The sequence below is a fragment of the Gymnoscopelus braueri genome (assembly GCF_963280865.1).
Source record: "Gymnoscopelus braueri genome assembly, chromosome: 7".
In the NCBI taxonomy this organism is placed as follows: domain Eukaryota; kingdom Metazoa; phylum Chordata; class Actinopteri; order Myctophiformes; family Myctophidae; genus Gymnoscopelus; species Gymnoscopelus braueri.
Window position 1 is genome coordinate 49,497,196 of NC_137608.1, and position 14,031 is coordinate 49,511,226.

At 40.9% G+C, this 14,031-nt stretch overlaps 1 protein-coding gene and 1 pseudogene across 2 annotated transcripts in view; one reads left to right on the forward strand and one right to left on the reverse strand.

The window, feature by feature from the left end:
- LOC308089098 (endosomal/lysosomal proton channel TMEM175-like) overlaps positions 1 to 3,366 on the forward strand; it is a 36,329-nt pseudogene extending 32,963 nt beyond the window's left edge. Inside the window, exons 7-10 of the transcript in view lie at positions 478 to 642; positions 1,872 to 1,950; positions 2,323 to 2,458; positions 2,685 to 3,366. The product of the transcript in view is annotated as an endosomal/lysosomal proton channel TMEM175-like (transcript). The remainder of the gene's footprint in view (positions 1 to 477; positions 643 to 1,871; positions 1,951 to 2,322; positions 2,459 to 2,684) is intronic.
- The window catches only part of LOC308089370 (H-2 class II histocompatibility antigen, E-S beta chain-like), a 39,863-nt gene that overhangs the window by 13,017 nt on the left and 12,815 nt on the right, over positions 1 to 14,031 (reverse strand). The gene's annotated exons all lie outside the window — the stretch shown is intronic.

The window sequence follows — 14,031 nt, forward strand, 5'->3', positions numbered from 1 at the left end:
TAAAAATAAAGGAACACTTGAGCTCACCCTGCCTCTGCTACTTGAGCTCAAGTACTAACAGATCCACTCCAGAGCAATGTACGCACATCCAAAACAAACACGGGTGCAGGATGAAGAATACTAAGGATGAAGAAAATAAATAATTACCCACACACCACTCTAAATGCTCCCTCAGAGCAAATTGTATTGGAGATACTAAGTTTCGCCCATCAGGTCTTCATCAGGTACACGATGAGGAGGTTGGAGATTTAGACACAAGGAAATTTAAACCCTATGGTGTCGCATAGGAGCACTACTAGCTGACAAGTAATATTGCCTGAAGCATGAAGCGCAACATCCCCCTGCCCAAGCAGGCATTCTGTGTGACAGAAATTGTGTTTTCCGTGCTGGAGACCTGCATGTTCGAATCGCGGGAACTGAAGGACATAAATCTTACATAGTGCAGCTTTATCCTCTCTCTCTCTCATGTGTCTCCAGGCTGTGATTGTGGTCTATGCGTTCAGCCGTCCGTTCCTTCTGAACGAGCAGATCCAGATCTCGGAGAACCAGACCTTCTACAAGCACCACATCCTCAAGGTCATCATGAGGGTTCCCATCATGTGCTTCTTCGCCAGTATCTTCGCGTTCATATTCTTCCAAGTGGTCGGTGGTGCTTTAAAATCTTCTCTCTTTCTGTCTATTCATTTGCAACAAGAAACGGGTCAAGCTGGGTTCTCTGGCGTGCTCGTCATAGATCGAGTTGAGAGAACAGTCTGACTGGCTTTTGTTTAAGAGTAGTCAAGTTGACCCATTATATATTTTATTAACCCTTTAAGACCAGGAACACATCTGTGTCATTTTAAGATTTCTTTGGCTACATAAAAAAACTTTTATGTTGCTATATCAGTGGTGCTCCAACTTTTCCATGTCAAGCACCCCCAAAATGATATGTATTTGGCCGCGGACCCCCATCTCAAAATATGTTGTTCCAGGGACCCCCAGAAGAACAGATCGGAGTAAATATTCGCTTTAAAACGTATATATTCAAAGATTTGCAAAACATTTTGATTTTTCAAAAAATAGCAGATCTACAAGCTCATATGAGCTTGTAGATCTGCCGTTTTTGAATAGCACAAAGAAATCAATTGTGAAATCAATTTCAATTGTCAAGCATACAGTATCTTACCTAAATTGGACTGGCTTTTTACTACTACTAAGCAAGGTAGTTAGTAGTTTAGCCAGCTTGCGTGGTGGAAAGCAAACAGTACGGTACCCGTAACTGCCACAGGCAGTGAAACACTGTCTTTGCATCCCTGCAACTTCCATTGGAACGCATATTTCCGAAGGCTGGATATTATATTGTCAATAAAGAGAAGGAATTCCCTTCTACCTGACAATGTGGACAGATTAGACTTCTTGGCACACAACCTGAAGAGTTCATTTGCAAATTTGTGGATTTAACATTTTCCAAGCTACTAGGCTTACTTTTCATTTAAAATGTTGCTGTTTTATATGGGCATATGAAACTCAAACACTTTTATCCACTGCTAGGCTCTGCAATGTTGCCCCCCACTGGATCTATAATGAATTGCAGGTTTTGGATTGTAGGGCCAGCCCTACATATAACATAAGGGCAACATATTAAATATCCTCTTAAAATCTTGTCATAAACATATTAATATTCCTGCATCCAGTGAGCACCTGAACTGTTGTGTCTACTAGTAACTCGCACAGCTTTTTCTTAGACTATGAATTGTTGTACTATATATGTATGCAATTTAATGTCTGATTTGTACTTTTTAAATGTTGTTATTGTAAAGCAACTTGTTTTTGAAAGGCGCTATATAAATAAAGTTATTATTATTAACTTTGTTTTCATTTTTGTCTCGCAGGCCTACGTGCTCTTAGCCATTGTGATCTTCTTGCCATACATCACCCAGTCGTTAAAGTGGTGTCGCAGCAAAGCCATCGGTAAGGAATGATTCATCTTAAGCAGTGTTGGGCAGTAGAGCAAGTTGGTATCTTATCAATAAGGATCTTTAGCTGGATAAGTGACCACCGTGAAGGTGGGTAGGTGGTCACCTAAAGCTGGAGCACGTAATTCCACTCTGGTTAAGAGCTCCTGTGCATGTTCTTCTAGCTCAGCTATTTTTTTTTAAAGATTTTGAAAGTTAAAGTTAAGTGGTCTATCTGTGGATTTATACATATTTAACCAATGAAAAGTATTAAAGAGCTTATAACTAAACAATAACTACATTGGGTCCATTAGAACATAGGCTCCAGTTTGGTTTTCTGCTTAGATCATTTTTTTTGTTACAGAATATGAATGTATGTTTGTTTCAGGTCAAAGGGAGGAGACTCCAGAGTCCATGCAGATGTTTTTGTACCACCCCAATGAACCCCTCAGCAAAGAGCGCGTGGAGGCTTTCAGTGACGGAGTTTACGCCATCGTAGCCACACTCCTCATCCTGGACATTTGGTTTGTTGAATCCCTTTATTTTGTTGTCATAATACAGTAGGATTAATGGAGGGTAAATACCTTTTTTTTTTTATTATTATATTATTTGAAACATTTCAGTACAGCAGGCCACATGTGCCAAGGGATCATCAAGTCCGTCGACTTGAGCGGTTCTTTTGTGTTTTATATCGATGTGTCAAAGAAAATCTGAACTAATCACCGTTTCCATGTCCTGTGGGGCCTTCAGCGAGGACAACATTCCCGATGCAGACACGGTACAGAAGCAGTACGGCGGCAGTCTGGTCGCAGCTCTGCAGGCCTACGGCCCGGAATTCCTGGCCTACTTCGGCTCCTTCGCCACCGTCGGTCTCCTCTGGTTCGTCCACCACTCCCTCTTCCTCCACGTCACCAGAGCCACGCGTTTCATGGGCCTTCTCAACACCTTCTCCCTCGCCTTCGTCGGAGGCTTGCCTCTAGCCTACCAGCTGACCCACGAGTTCCCGCGCAACTCCCGCAACGAGCTGGAGGCCATTCAGATCAGCTGTGTCATCATCTTCTTTGCGGGCATATTCCAGCTAGCCATTTGGATCGTCGCACTGTTTGATGAACGGAACACTCTGCACCCAAAAGTGAGATACGGTGGATCAGAGCATGCCTTTATGCTAGCGAAGCTAGCGTTGTATCCGAGTATAGCGTTCGGGACGTTTTTTCTAACGTGTACTTTGAGTAGATTTAGCACATCTATCTTTCACCTGATGGAGATCACGGTGCCATTTGCCTTTCTGGTGTTAAGGTTGTTGGTACGTGTTGCCTTGGCGCTTTTGCGGTTAATGTTCTGTCCTGATAGACCAGATCTTCTGTCGGTTTTAGAGAAGGAGGAGGAGGAGGAGGAAGACCCTAGATTGCCCTTTAATGCACTAGTCACTTAGCTTTGAAGGAAGTGGCCATTGGAAAGTGAAATGTTTGTTACTGGAAATGGGCATTGCAAATATGCATGGCCTTAAGGGGGAATTTGGGGTTAGATTGATCCTATTTATTTAGATTCAGGTGAGCGGTACCTTAAATCTGATGTGAGGACTCACTACAAAATAATCGAACACGATAAGTTTCAATTTAAAATCTTAAGTACTGTGCCGTTTAAGGAAAAGCACACACAAAAAAGAAATGGGCCGAAGGAGTCCCGTCTTGTACCGTTGGGGCAAACAAACGAGGGAAGTGACAGCAGGTGAGTAGATACTGCAGGACTGATGAGGGAGTGGAGACAGGTGTGTACAGTAGGTAACACTGAGGTGAGGAGAAAGGAGAGAGACAGACTCCTCCTGAACAGTATTATTGGATCAAGCTTATAAAAACTGACATACAACGTGTTGATATCTTTAGTTTTGAGGGCATGGATCAGTACATAAATTGGGCCAATCATCACAAAACTGTAAGTACCTGAAACATACCCTGTGTAAAATTACTTTGAAATCACACAATAGCAAATTTCGGTTCCAAATACATGGACCATGGGCTCTGTGAACATTTGGCTTGAAATCCCAATGTCAGTTTGTCCAAACATCACCCAACCAGGTATTTTTAACGAAGCTGTTGGAATATTTGGCCTTAAATTAATGTCTGCACAATTGTAATAGTTGGAAGCTGTCTTTAATACAGGTGTTGGAAACTTCATCTTTATCTAATTCATCACCTTCCTCTTTACCATCTTCTATTCTGTGCTTGGACCCCATTAGTTTGCTGCTTGTGGATGGCCATAATATTTTTAAGTGCCAATTGGATGTAGAAGGGTAAAGTTCAACAGTAGAGAAAGGATAATGTAGTTGGAGATGGATTCTTCCATTTTTGGCTTTGACATAGATTAGCAGGGAGTGATCGACCCCTGGCCACAGTCTGATGTAGAGTCAACCCCCCCACTGGACATTGAGGGTTAGAACAGTGGGAAAGTGCAATGACTTTGGAGGAGCAGGAGGAGCAATTGAGTGTACTGTAGAAGATCATGGGTTCCCAAACTTTTTCAGCCCGCGACCCCAAAATAATGCGGCCATTGACTCGCGACCCCACCTAACCCTGGAGGTAATTTATGCACATAAACTTGCACGTTCGGTGCGCATTTGTAATATGTTAAAATGGTAAAATGTACTATGTGTACACTTTTTAGATTGTATTTCATCCATTCTGTTGAAATTACATTTTCAATTTTTTCAATTAATTTTTTAATGACCCAAAATAATTTCGCGACCCCAACTTTGGGAACCCCTGCTGTAGGATGGAGGGTATTTGAACCTGTGGTCATGTAGTAAACTGGGTGAGTGATGGGCTAGAAGGACAATGAAGCATTGAGGACTCTCCTCAGTGGGGTGTTGTATAGATTTGTCTGTAGAACGATGAATGAGAATCTCTTAAAATGTTCTGTCCTGATAGACCAGATCTTCTGTCGGTTTTAGAGGAGGAGGAGGAGGAAGACCCTAGATTGCCCTTTAATGCACTAGTCACTTAGCTTTGAAGGAAGTGGCCATTGGAAAGTGAAATGTTTGTTACTGGAAATGGGCATTGCAAATATGCATGGCCTTAAGGGGGAATTTGGGGTTAGATTGATCCTATTTATTTAGATTCAGGTGAGCGGTACCTTAAATCTGATGTGAGGACTCACTACAAAATAATCGAACACGATAAGTTTCAATTTAAAATCTTAAGTACTGTGCCGTTTAAGGAAAAGCACACAAAAAAAGAAATGGGCCGAAGGAGTCCCGTCTTGTACCGTTGGGGCAAACAAACGAGGGAAGTGACAGCAGGTGAGTAGATACTGCAGGACTGATGAGGGAGTGGAGACAGGTGTGTACAGTAGGTAACACTGAGGTGAGGAGAAAGGAGAGAGACAGACTCCTCCTGAACAGTATTATTGGATCAAGCTTATAAAAACTGACATACAACGTGTTGATATCTTTAGTTTTGAGGGCATGGATCAGTACATAAATTGGGCCAATCATCACAAAACTGTAAGTACCTGAAACATACCCTGTGTAAAATTACTTTGAAATCACACAATAGCAAATTTCGGTTCCAAATACATGGACCATGGGCTCTGTGAACATTTGGCTTGAAATCCCAATGTCAGTTTGTCCAAACATCACCCAACCAGGTATTTTTAACGAAGCTGTTGGAATATTTGGCCTTAAATTAATGTCTGCACAATTGTAATAGTTGGAAGCTGTCTTTAATACAGGTGTTGGAAACTTCATCTTTATCTAATTCATCACCTTCCTCTTTACCATCTTCTATTCTGTGCTTGGACCCCATTAGTTTGCTGCTTGTGGATGGCCATAATATTTTTAAGTGCCAATTGGATGTAGAAGGGTAAAGTTCAACAGTAGAGAAAGGATAATGTAGTTGGAGATGGATTCTTCCATTTTTGGCTTTGACATAGATTAGCAGGGAGTGATCGACCCCTGGCCACAGTCTGATGTAGAGTCAACCCCCCCACTGGACATTGAGGGTTAGAACAGTGGGAAAGTGCAATGACTTTGGAGGAGCAGGAGGAGCAATTGAGTGTACTGTAGAAGATCATGGGTTCCCAAACTTTTTCAGCCCGCGACCCCAAAATAATGCGGCCATTGACTCGCGACCCCACCTAACCCTGGAGGTAATTTATGCACATAAACTTGCACGTTCGGTGCGCATTTGTAATATGTTAAAATGGTAAAATGTACTATGTGTACACTTTTTAGATTGTATTTCATCCATTCTGTTGAAATTACATTTTCAATTTTTTCAATTAATTTTTTAATGACCCAAAATAATTTCGCGACCCCAACTTTGGGAACCCCTGCTGTAGGATGGAGGGTATTTGAACCTGTGGTTATGTAGTAAACTGGGTGAGTGATGGGCTAGAAGGACAATGAAGCATTGAGGACTCTCCTCAGTGGGGTGTTGTATAGATTTGTCTGTAGAACGATGAATGAGAATCTCTTAAAATGTTCTGTCCTGATAGACCAGATCTTCTGTCGGTTTTAGAGGAGGAGGAGGAGCAAGACCCTAGATTGCCCTTTAATGCACTAGTCACTTAGCTTTGAAGGAAGTGGCCATTGGAAAGTGAAATGTTTGTTACTGGAAATGGGCATTGCAAATATGCATGGCCTTAAGGGGGAATTTGGGGTTAGATTGATCCTATTTATTTAGATTCAGGTGAGCGGTACCTTAAATCTGATGTGAGGACTCACTACAAAATAATCGAACACGATAAGTTTCAATTTAAAATCTTAAGTACTGTGCCGTTTAAGGAAAAGCACACAAAAAAAGAAATGGGCCGAAGGAGTCCCGTCTTGTACCGTTGGGGCAAACAAACGAGGGAAGTGACAGCAGGTGAGTAGATACTGCAGGACTGATGAGGGAGTGGAGACAGGTGTGTACAGTAGGTAACACTGAGGTGAGGAGAAAGGAGAGAGACAGACTCCTCCTGAACAGTATTATTGGATCAAGCTTATAAAAACTGACATACAACGTGTTGATATCTTTAGTTTTGAGGGCATGGATCAGTACATAAATTGGGCCAATCATCACAAAACTGTAAGTACCTGAAACATACCCTGTGTAAAATTACTTTGAAATCACACAATAGCAAATTTCGGTTCCAAATACATGGACCATGGGCTCTGTGAACATTTGGCTTGAAATCAATGTCAGTTTGTCCAAACATCACCCAACCAGGTATTTTTAACGAAGCTGTTGGAATATTTGGCCTTAAATTAATGTCTGCACAATTGTAATAGTTGGAAGCTGTCTTTAATACAGGTGTTGGAAACTTCATCTTTATCTAATTCATCACCTTCCTCTTTACCATCTTCTATTCTGTGCTTGGACCCCATTAGTTTGCTGCTTGTGGATGGCCATAATATTTTTAAGTGCCAATTGGATGTAGAAGGGTAAAGTTCAACAGTAGAGAAAGGATAATGTAGTTGGAGATGGATTCTTCCATTTTTGGCTTTGACATAGATTAGCAGGGAGTGATCGACCCCTGGCCACAGTCTGATGTAGAGTCAACCCCCCCACTGGACATTGAGGGTTAGAACAGTGGGAAAGTGCAATGACTTTGGAGGAGCAGGAGGAGCAATTGAGTGTACTGTAGAAGATCATGGGTTCCCAAACTTTTTCAGCCCGCGACCCCAAAATAATGCGGCCATTGACTCGCGACCCCACCTAACCCTGGAGGTAATTTATGCACATAAACTTGCACGTTCGGTGCGCATTTGTAATATGTTAAAATGGTAAAATGTACTATGTGTACACTTTTTAGATTGTATTTCATCCATTCTGTTGAAATTACATTTTCAATTTTTTCAATTAATTTTTTAATGACCCAAAATAATTTCGCGACCCCAACTTTGGGAACCCCTGCTGTAGGATGGAGGGTATTTGAACCTGTGGTTATGTAGTAAACTGGGTGAGTGATGGGCTAGAAGGACAATGAAGCATTGAGGACTCTCCTCAGTGGGGTGTTGTATAGATTTGTCTGTAGAACGATGAATGAGAATCTCTTAAAATGTTCTGTCCTGATAGACCAGATCTTCTGTCGGTTTTAGAGGAGGAGGAGGAGCAAGACCCTAGATTGCCCTTTAATGCACTAGTCACTTAGCTTTGAAGGAAGTGGCCATTGGAAAGTGAAATGTTTGTTACTGGAAATGGGCATTGCAAATATGCATGGCCTTAAGGGGGAATTTGGGGTTAGATTGATCCTATTTATTTAGATTCAGGTGAGCGGTACCTTAAATCTGATGTGAGGACTCACTACAAAATAATCGAACACGATAAGTTTCAATTTAAAATCTTAAGTACTGTGCCGTTTAAGGAAAAGCACACAAAAAAAGAAATGGGCCGAAGGAGTCCCGTCTTGTACCGTTGGGGCAAACAAACGAGGGAAGTGACAGCAGGTGAGTAGATACTGCAGGACTGATGAGGGAGTGGAGACAGGTGTGTACAGTAGGTAACACTGAGGTGAGGAGAAAGGAGAGAGACAGACTCCTCCTGAACAGTATTATTGGATCAAGCTTATAAAAACTGACATACAACGTGTTGATATCTTTAGTTTTGAGGGCATGGATCAGTACATAAATTGGGCCAATCATCACAAAACTGTAAGTACCTGAAACATACCCTGTGTAAAATTACTTTGAAATCACACAATAGCAAATTTCGGTTCCAAATACATGGACCATGGGCTCTGTGAACATTTGGCTTGAAATCAATGTCAGTTTGTCCAAACATCACCCAACCAGGTATTTTTAACGAAGCTGTTGGAATATTTGGCCTTAAATTAATGTCTGCACAATTGTAATAGTTGGAAGCTGTCTTTAATACAGGTGTTGGAAACTTCATCTTTATCTAATTCATCACCTTCCTCTTTACCATCTTCTATTCTGTGCTTGGACCCCATTAGTTTGCTGCTTGTGGATGGCCATAATATTTTTAAGTGCCAATTGGATGTAGAAGGGTAAAGTTCAACAGTAGAGAAAGGATAATGTAGTTGGAGATGGATTCTTCCATTTTTGGCTTTGACATAGATTAGCAGGGAGTGATCGACCCCTGGCCACAGTCTGATGTAGAGTCAACCCCCCCACTGGACATTGAGGGTTAGAACAGTGGGAAAGTGCAATGACTTTGGAGGAGCAGGAGGAGCAATTGAGTGTACTGTAGAAGATCATGGGTTCCCAAACTTTTTCAGCCCGCGACCCCAAAATAATGCGGCCATTGACTCGCGACCCCACCTAACCCTGGAGGTAATTTATGCACATAAACTTGCATGTTCGGTGCGCATTTGTAATATGTTAAAATGTACTATGTGTACACTTTTTAGATTGTATTTCATCCATTCTGTTGAAATTACATTTTCAATTTTTTCAATTAATTTTTTAATGACCCAAAATAATTTCGCGACCCCAACTTTGGGAACCCCTGCTGTAGGATGGAGGGTATTTGAACCTGTGGTTATGTAGTAAACTGGGTGAGTGATGGGCTAGAAGGACAATGAAGCATTGAGGACTCTCCTCAGTGGGGTGTTGTATAGATTCGTCTGTAGAACGATGAATGAGAATCTCTTAAAATGTGTGTGATTTGGAGGAATAACTTTGATATCGAACACAAACTGAAGATGCATAGACACTCCGTCCAGTTACTGTTATGTTTGATTATGACATGATGATAGAAGAGTGAACTTTGTTTAGTTACAGGTTCAAATGTCAGATGTGCAGGCCATATCTAATCAATGTGTTGTGTTCGCCTTTTCTTTTAAAAAGCAATTTAAATATTGGAGTCTGTGTGATTCAAAAATGTTTGTGTGTAATGCCACCCCTTTTAAAGCTTTATTTATTTTTGTAGGTAGGTTGTTTGTATGTAGTTCTGCTAAATGACTGTAATGTTCCTTTAATATTTGTATATCTACTCAGTCTTGAAAGAGACTTGGGATATTAAACTTGGAAATTGTTTCATTTTGAACTGAAATCTATGTGATTTCCTTTGAATGATCACTATTTTTGTATGTAGAAAGTAGGCCTACTATGGCATATGTAACGTACGTACATGGTCCAGTAGATGGCGCTGTGAGGGTCCAGTCAAAAGCCAGATCCCAATGCTCAACTTGCTGCCTCCTCCATCCTCCAGCATGGCTGTGTTAGTGTTAAATTGGTGACCTGCTGAAATATGTGACCATCTTGTTGACTTTGTTTATCAACAGAGTATACTAGGTTTAACTGTTAATAAACAAACGGCAGTGATTTGCGTTCACAAGATGGTCACATATTTCAGCAGGTCACCAATTTCACCATAACGCCCGATGGTAATCAGCTATACTATAGAGTGTTTGTTCAGTAACAGTGTTAAATAGCTCTATATTGTGATAGTAATCATTACTATAGAGTGTTTGTTCAGTAACAGTGTTAAATAGCTCTATATTGTGATAGTAATCATTACTATAGAGTGTTTGTTCAGTAACAGTGTTAAATAGCTCTATATGGTGATAGTAATCATTACTATAGAGTGTTTGTTCAGTAACAGTGTTAAATAGCTCTATATTGTGATAGTAATCATTACTATAGAGTGTTTGTTCAGTAACAGTGTTAAATAGCTCTATATTGTGATAGTAATCATAGCTATAGAGTGTTTGTTCAGTAACAGTGTTAAATAGCTCTATATTGTGATAGTAATCATAGCTATAGAGTGTTTGTTCAGTAACAGGAGTCTCCAATTGTGTCTCCAGCTCTTAACTAAACAAATGCACATACACATTAAACAGCTGATGCATGGGCACTCTCTCTTGATTGGCTGAAATTGGCAAACAACATGCAGTGAAATGTAAGAGAACATGAGGCACAATTATGTTTTCTCATTCCTTTATTGATATTGTGACATTCTATTCAAACCAAGCAAATTAAAGCCACAATCTAACATCTGAACTTCAAACCATTCATGATCAGGGGCCCAGATCCCAGGGGAGAAGGAGGGGACATGTCTGACATGTTCCTCCAATAAATGTTTTAGAAATAAATGATACAATTTGAAATATATAAAGTGATTCCACTTTTGAAATCATTCTCCCATTCAGTAAACACAATACCTTTTGAAGGATTAGCTTTTGCCACCTGTGTGTCCTGATCATCAACAACTGCCAAATAAATGAATACACAAGCTTCATCATCATCATCATCATCATCACTTATGTCCACAGAGCTGTTAACTAGTTTAATGAGTGAAGTTCAGCCAATATAAACGGATCGAAACACAACAGTGGAGCTGAAAAACGGAAAGATAAATAATACTGATCAAGGAATATCTAAACTGTCAGAATTAGACACATATTTTGTTCTTTGTTTTAGTAAGCATCCGAATGGGGTACCCACTGTCACACCATGAGCACTCATTCTCCTAATTAACATACTTACAATTAATAATTAAAACCTCATGGGACGATGGGATAAACTGAATGTATGGATCATGTTATAAATTGAAGTTTATACATATAGGACACATTTAGGACACTTCACCATGTGTCCTTCAATTAGTGCTGAGTAATGAATTATTATTTATGAACTGACAGGAAGCCCTGCCCAGTTTTTAAGCATTTTAGATATCAATAATTTACAGTAGATATTGATAATAAACGGAAGGTATTGATTACTGGATGTATTGATCATTAGTCAAATCAGGATCCAAAAATAAGAACTGAACTCTGTGTTGGTGATATTATTGATGAGAATGATCCTTGTTTGTGCCCCCCCCCTGAGATCTGCTCCCCTGCTCATTATACATATGAATGATTACATATAAATCATTACTTAATATAAATGATTGCAATCAGTGTTTCCCATTAATGTCATAGACCAGGGGTCCTCAACTACAAATGTTGAAGGTCCACAAATAATTTTTTGAATAAGCCAAAGGTCCGGTCATTAAAGTCGGTCAATCAAGCCAAGCTTATCAAATCGGATCCCCTCCCAACCAGGGGCGGATTAACCCTTCGTGGTGCCCGGTGCGGTGCCCCCCGGGAGCATTTTGTCAAGGGGGGTGCTGCGCGGAGAAAATGACGCTTCACCGGCGCGTAATCATATTTGAACTGGGGACCACCCCCAAAATTAGTCATATTTGAACTGGGGACCCCCCACCCAAAACAATCATATTTGAACTGGGGACCCCCACCCAAAATAATCATATTTGAACTGGGGACCCAACCCAAAATTAATCATATTTGAACTGGTGACCCCCACAAAATAATCATATTTAAACTGGGGACCCCCCCAAAATAATCATATTTGAACTGGGAAACCCCACCCAAAATAATCATATTTGAACTGGTGACCCCCCAAAAATAATCATATTTTAACTGGTGACCCCCCCCCAAAAGAATCATATTTGAACTGGGGACCCCCACCCAAAATAATCATATTTGAACCGGGGACCCCCCACCCAAAACAATCATATTTGAGTTGTAGGCATTACATTTAGTTTGACTCGGTTCCACAGATAAATATTGTGAGCAGATCTACAAGCTCAGAACGTCTCACCAGCCAGTATTTCAGTAGGTCTGGTTGCTGTGGAATCTGAGAGTGGGATTTTAGCTGTCATTTCCTCTTTTTCTTTGGCTTCAAACATGGTGTCCATCACTTCAATCAAGCATTATTAATTATTTCTGCATCAGAGAAAGGCTTCTTGTGCTTACCCAAAACGCACTCTGAGTGAGCACTCCGTTGCTATGTTCAAAATGTAGTCTTTTTCTGTTGGTAACAGGCAACTAGCAAAGTGCTGGTACGAGCATACAAACTCACTGCTGTGCTGCTGAACTCTCGTGACCCCAGCTAACAGCCAATCAGCGCTGATTGCTTGCGCAGTCACCCACACCCACACACAGGCACACACACACACACACACACACAGAGTCAGTCCACATGCATAGCGTGAATACAAGGAAAATTCTGACTCGTGGTCGCGGTAACTCGCAGATTAATGGCCTGACCTACAAATAATATTTTTTTTAAAAGTCCACCACCGCAGTCCACCCTAGAAGGTCTAGGTCCACCCATCACCTCAGACCACCCTATAGGTGTCTAGGTCCACCCATCACCTCAGACCACCCTATAGGTGTATAGGTCCACCCGTCACCTCAGACCACCCTAGATGGTTTAGGTCCACCCATCACCTCAGACCACCCTAGAGGGTTTAGGTCCACCCATCACCTCAGACCACCCTAGAGGGTTTAGGTCCACCCATCACCTCAGACCACCCTAGAGGGTTTAGGTCCACCCATCACCTCAGACCACCCTAGAGGGTTTAGGTCCACCCATCACCTCAGAACACCCTAGAGCTGACCCTCAGGGAAACAGTGATGTCATAATGATCGTAACACATTAATTATCACACATTATAAATGATTACATAATAAATGACTTATGGTCAATTATAAAATAATAAAACCCTTTTCACAAACTTGGTTGACTGACTTCCATTCAGATGGATATTAATATTAATGTTCTGAAGAACTGTGATTGGGTGTTGGCTGTGATCATTTATTTAATGTTTCAATATAGTGTAGAACTGAAATATTATGTTTGTTTTCTGACGACATAAACTATACAAAGTAGTTTGATGAACTGCCCACACTAATTGGGACCCCCTCTTCCTCTGGTGTGTTGCCCAGGTGGCGCCTAAACCCTGACCTTTAACCTCACAAACACTATGTCTATAAACCTAACCTTAACCCTAAACCCTGACCTTTAACCTCACAAACACTATGTCTATAAACCTAACCTTAACCCTAACCTTAATCTCACCTCAAAACCACTTCAACCTCTGTGAAACACCGGGAAAAGACAGTAATTATCGTTAGCCTTGGCTAGCCATTTAGCATTTTGAATTGTTTAAAGGACACATTAGTGAAAAAAGTTGATGATCATTGTACTGCTGTTATGACTATTTAAAAGCTGAATGGACACACATGTATTTCGTCCTCCCTCCACCGTGGAGCAGCGATGACTCTCTGCTTCTCTGAAAACACACCCAGGTGTTCTGTGAAAAGACAAAAAAACACTAAGAATCAGAATTTATCAACTGTGTGA